General features: G+C 41.5%; 1 pseudogene across 1 annotated transcript; it reads right to left on the bottom strand.

Moving 5' to 3' along the window:
- Positions 1 to 4,739: 4,739 nt before the first annotated feature.
- LOC308430921 (cyclin-G1-like) lies at positions 4,740 to 5,617 on the bottom strand (annotated as a pseudogene). The gene has a single exon. The product of its transcript is annotated as a cyclin-G1-like (transcript).
- Positions 5,618 to 6,080: the final 463 nt, after the last annotated feature.

The following is a 6,080-nucleotide window of genomic DNA, read 5'->3' as shown; positions in this document are numbered from 1 at the left end:
GAGGCTACAAGGGAGAAGCCATGCTAATAGATGGGTGCAATGCTCAACATGGTTTCCTGCATCTGGACCTGATAGTGATGGTTTTCATGGTTCTTGGTCTCATCATTGAAAGAATTCAAGTACAGGTACTGAATACTTAAGCAGAAACAGATTATTGAAGGAAAAGAGGATCCCACAAGCTAGAGAAAGAGAAATTCAACTGACAGGAACCAGGGACAGAGAAAGAGTAGGAGGACCAAAATGAAATCCTCATAACCGTTATGGTCATCTGGAGGGGTGTGTGTGTCTGTGTGTCTGTGTGCGCGCGCACGAGCTCTCACTTGCATCTCTCTCTGTGTGTGACTAGAATCACAACAGTGATGAAATGCCAGTGAGGTATTTGAGTCTTGGAGTTCCCTATAGTGCACAGGTAAGTCCCCTACAGCAGAAGGATGTTGGCAATTCTATCTTCATGTAAAACCAGATTTAAAGACAAGAGAAGACTGATACAGAATTGGAAATGGACCAGACTTTACCAGGTCTAAACAAACACACAGTGTAGGTTAAAGATGCAGTATTTCTTAGGAGCCATGGGTTTTTAAGCAAAAGCCCTGGTGCCTGCTGGTTGGGGAGATCACCTAGGCCTTTAGAATTATACAGACAACTGCCATCACCTTTGGTTTCCCACCATAACTGTATAAGAAGTCCTTCGAATACAAGGATCTGAGTGCATCCTGTGCCCCGCCCCCTCCCTCCTGATTGTGTGGGATGGTAAGCCTTGAAGGATGTTGGAAGGGATGCTTGTTCTCCTTACAATGGAGGTTGACCTCTAGTACTAAGGGTTCAAGGGAAGGCCTAAAGATGGGATGAAAGAAGGAAGAAGTAGACTGGCCGGTGTGATGGTTGGCATATTCTTGGCCCAGGAGTGGCACTATTAGAAGGTGTGGCCTTGTTGGAGAAAGTGTGTCACTCTGGGGGTAGACTAGGAGACACTCTTCCAAGCTGCCTGAGGATGCTCAGACTGTTCTTGGCTTCCTTTGAATGAAGATGTAGAACTCTCATCTTCTCCTGCACCATACCTGCCTGGATGCTGCCATGCTCTTGTCTTGATGATAATGGACTATACCTCTGAACCTATAAGCCTGCCCCAATTTAATGTTGTTATTTATAAGACTTGCCTTGGTCATGGTGTCTGTCCACAGCAAAAAAACCCTAACTAAGACAGCTGATGAAATTCGATGTAGGAATATGGCCAAAGAATGGATTTGTGCGAGATAAATTCTGAGTGCTTGTGCAGAAACTCCCAGGAAACATGTTTAAAGTTCTGTGACTCCAGTTTCTTCCAGAAGACAACCTTTTCCTTGGAATGTGCTATTGTACACCTTCCAGGCGTAGTGAGAGGAGTGAGTTTAGTGTGGATTACTCATCACAACATGCTATTGTTATTTGTCATTCATTTATATGCCTCTATAGAAAAACAAGTTTTTGCTATGTGTGGCTTGTCCTCATGATTGTATATTTTACTTATGTGATTCTTCATGACTTGTCTGATTCTCTGAATCAAGTTGGCTATTTTATGAGACGTTAGTCCATCTCACTTTAGGCTCTATTCTCCCAGGTTCCATCTCTACACACTGAAGATCAGTAAACTCACTCACTAAGAAAGAGAAGGTCTTCCCTTCTCCTGCTCCATGTGTGGCTCCATGTGTGGCAGGTGGGTGAGCTTCTCGAGTCCCTCACTGTAGCACTCAGAAGAGAAGAATTTTTACCTCACTTGGGCAACACAGTTGAACTGGCTCTGTTGTCAGGGACACAGGAGAGCTGGGGGTCCACTTTCTAGATGAATGATTGGTATGGTAGGGCCCAGGTTATTGAGAGCTGTGCTTATGAGTCTTCCTGCATTCAGGTCTATTGACCTGTGGATCTGCTTTTAGGTCAGTACCATAGTGTTTTTATTACTATAGTCTGCAGTATAATTTGAAATCTGAGACAGTAATATCAACATTCAAGACAGTGAGATAACATTTTTATTGTTCAAGACAGTTTTAGCTGACTTGTGCTCTCTCTCTCCCTCACTCCCTTCCCTCCCCTTCCCTCCTTTCTCCCCCTCCACCTTCCCCTCCCCCTCTCCCTTCCCCTCTCTCTCTCCAGAATTTCTCTGTTTAACAGCTCTGGCTGTTCTGAAACTCATTTTGTAGGTTAGGCTGTTCAAGAATCCACAGAGATTTCCTGCCTTTGTCTCCTGAGTGCTGGGATTACAGGTGTAAGCCACTATGTCCAGCACTATCATGGGTCTTTTGTGAGCTTTTTAAAAAAGTATATTTTCAATTTCTATGAAGTGTATTGTGTTGGAATTTTAATGGTGATTGCATTGAATCTGTAGACTATTATCATCGCTTTTCACAATTTCCTACTAACTCATGAGCAAGGGAGGTCTTTCTGTCTTCTAGTGCCCTGTTCAATGTCCTCTTCAGTCTTTTTGTTTGCGTTTCAATAATTTTATTGGAAGGTGTATTCAAAGCATAATGGTAGTTGGTTTTACTTCTGTCCACTCAAAAATCAATATTGTTTTCAGATTGAAGCATATTAACCTTTAGGAAGAACTGAAATGTTCTCAGTGAAACATGGTTTAAGCAGGTTAAGACTAAAATACACCCGTTCTTTGGTTTACTGTTCTGCTTCTCTGTGGATACTTTTCTTATCCATTACATGTCAAAATGGTTACAGCTACTCTAGGTAGTCTCAGGCTGTGCAGTGCACTGAAGAGCTGCCTACATTTTAACAGTGTAGATCATATTCAAGACCAGCTTGGAGAACCCGAGCACAGCCATGGTGGTTTTATAATTATGGAGGTGCCGCCTTACTTCCCTGAAGACTTGTAGAGGAAGGTTTTGCAGATATACTCGGCTCCTTTTAAAACAAAATTCTACATTAGAAGCAGTAGCAGTAACAGTTTTATAGAAACAGTCTGTAGTTAAAACTTCTGGAGTGCTTTAGCAAGCCTAAACTCACTTTAGGGCAATAAATAAGTTTTCAGAATGATGATTCATCCAGTTATTGAGAAAGTAGAAACAAATTTTCTTAGATGGGACTAGGCTGAGGCAGCAATTCTGACAAAATTTTCTATTATTATGGATACAAACACCAATTCTCTAGAAGAAATATTAAAGGTAATGAATTTTCAAGACTTGTGAAATCTGCTTTATATAAAACACCCACAAGTTTAAATGTAATTCTCATAGCAATAAAAACATAATACCTCTAAATTAACTATTACTTGGTTATGGGTGCCAAGAAACCATTTACTGCTTAAATACCTCTTTTAATACCTTAAAGGTGCATTTGTGAAATGTTGGTTTTGATGTAAACTTCATAATTTAAATTTTAAGATTTAAATTAAGCAGTTGACCATTTTTAATGCCACCTAAGCATGTGATCAAATATGGGAAGTTAGATCAATGTTAAAATGAAGGTTCACAGTTTTATTTCACATTCATGTCTTTAGCCTTGACTTGAATGCTTTTTGGGTGAATTCAAATCTAAGCATAGCTTTCCTAAGCCTAGAATCAGGAGTTCCCAATTGAGAAGCCGTTCTGCCAACGATAACGTGGTACGGTGATGAGGGTTCTTAAAGTAAATCCTGTACCATAGAAACTCAGGTCAGAGTGGCAGAGAGACTTCAGGGACAGTTCTCGCTGCTGCTGCAGCAACCCTACTGCATAGTCAAACAACACAAGCACAACCTAACAGAAGTCTGCCTGCAAAGGTGAGCTGGTGATATCTCAGATGCATGATCACAGATTTATTGCAGGGAGGAGGTGAGGCATATGCATGTATCAGAGAACATGCCCAGAGCTTGGGAGTTTTCTCTCTCCTTCCATCATGTGGGGCCTGAAGAATGAAGTCAGTCTGTCAGGCTTGAAGGCAAGAGCCCTTACCTTCTAACCCACCCTTTCCATCTTCCCAGTGACATTTACATTTGTCATTTGTTTGTTTTGAGTGTTTTTTGAGATGGGGTCACTCTGTCACATAGCTCTCCAGCTGTCCTGGAACTCACTGTATAGACCAGGCTTCGAACTCCAAGAAATCCACCTGCCTCTGCCTCCCTAGTGCTGGGATTAAAGGCGTGTGCCATACATTAAAAATTCTTTTAATCATAAAAAGATAAATCTTTGCTAGGATTAAGAAATTTAGGTGGCAAAAATGTATATGTATCAGAGACCAATTTTATAGTTTCATGCATATAATTACTTTGTATTAGTCCAACTGTTATGGAGGGAAAACACTAACTGTAGAATTAAGGCACCCCCACCCCCCGCAGTTTCCAGACACCTAACATAAGCATCACACAAGTTCATATTTCACTTTCCTAATCATTGAACAGATTAAAATTTGTTCCTATATGGGTCACATTTCTTGTCATTCCACTTGGGCTTATGTAACTTTAAGTAATCTACAGTGAGGTTACATGCAATTTTAAGAAGTGCCATTTCAGTAACTACTTTTAAAATTCTCTTTGCTATGCCAATCCTTTGACAAAAGCATTGACATATAGCTAGAGGTCTGATATATCCGTTCTCTTCAGACTGCTGTGCATAGTGAATGCCTTCCAGTGTTCTCTCTCTAGACCCACAAACTCACTTTTCCCTTACTTTTTAATCTCACAGTCTTTATATTGAAGGGAGTATGTCACTTCTTAAGTTGGAGCAGAAAATGATCACACTGGAAAACTTTATGTGGACAGAGAATAACAACCAAATTTACCAACTGGTTTCAGGAATTGTCGGGAGGTGAGTTTTATAATACCTGTGCTTCCGTTACTGCGCAGTGCGTCCTGGCACCATCCATTTTAACTTCTGACCGTTTGCTCTGGGAACTCTTGTTTGACGAATATTCAGTTAAACACTTGGGAACAAACTCTTGCTTGTTTAGATCTGGGCTGCTTATCTTGCAGTGTTCCTGAATCTGTTCTACTCCCTCTGTTAACGTCTCCTGATTCAGCGCTTGCATCTCCAAAGCAACAATGGACAGTGCCAGCACAGAAGGCTTCGCCTTAGAAAAGATGATACTGCAGTGGCATGCCTTAATCTGGGTTTCCAGTCTTTCAAACTTCAGCTCGCTTCTCCCTTCACATGGCACATCTCTTGAACGCGGGAGCAATGGAGGTGCAGGAACTGAAAGGGGGTGTGATAGCTTTGACTTTCCAGCACACTTTCTCCAACACAAACCTTTCCATTAGGTCTGAAGCTGTGAACCTATACTAACTTATGCAGATCGAATCACTTGCCAGTGAGATATTCCTTTCCCCATCAATCGATTTCACAGCAACCCAGTAAAAGCAGCTCAGTCCAACACACCCAAGATGCTTCGCCTGTACCTTGATTTTAGGCAAGAATCTATCCAGTAAACTCACAGCTAGAGAAAATGTCTCTGTGTTGACGCCAAAGAAGTGAATTAGACTGAGTAGATCTTTTACTTGAAAGTCCCATAGTCTTACAGTCAGTCTGAGGTCATTATCATGTGCAGACTCAGTTAGTTTTAAGCCACAGGCCTTTGGCTGACATCTAGACTCCTGTTCCAACAGGGTGTTCAGCTGGTGTAGCTGTTTCTGAGAGGCAGTTGTCAGTACTTCTGTCATGTTGACAGCCACGTCTCCACAGTGACCACCCACCCCGGGCCTGCTCTCATCTCGCCCCACGTCTCCGATCCGAAAGGCCGAGTATGGGGACAAACTCACAGCGGGGCAAGTGAGAAGAAGCCCGGGGAGGGGGCAGCGTCCCGGTGGAGGGTCCCTCTTCAGTCTTAAATTTTGTATTGTATGAATCTTTCAGTTTCTTGAATAGACTCATTCCAAGTCATTTTAAGGCTATTGTGGATGATAATGTCACCCCCCCCCTTTTTTTTTCTTGTTTTTCATTTCTGAATAAGAAGGCTACTGATTTCTTTTTTCTTTCTTTCTTTCTTTTTTTTTTTTTTTTCCTGGTCTGTCAGCATCTATACTACTACTTTGATAAATGTGTTTAGCTGCTGTGTGAATTTCCTGGTGTAATTTTGAGTTTATTTTTAATTATAAAATAAGTAAATGAGTATATTTTGACTTT

Source organism: Micromys minutus, assembly GCF_963924665.1.
Source record: "Micromys minutus genome assembly, chromosome: 16".
In the NCBI taxonomy this organism is placed as follows: Eukaryota; Metazoa; Chordata; class Mammalia; order Rodentia; family Muridae; genus Micromys; species Micromys minutus.
The sequence above is the reverse complement of the archived record's forward strand: the minus strand, read 5'-3'. Positions and strand labels throughout refer to the sequence as shown.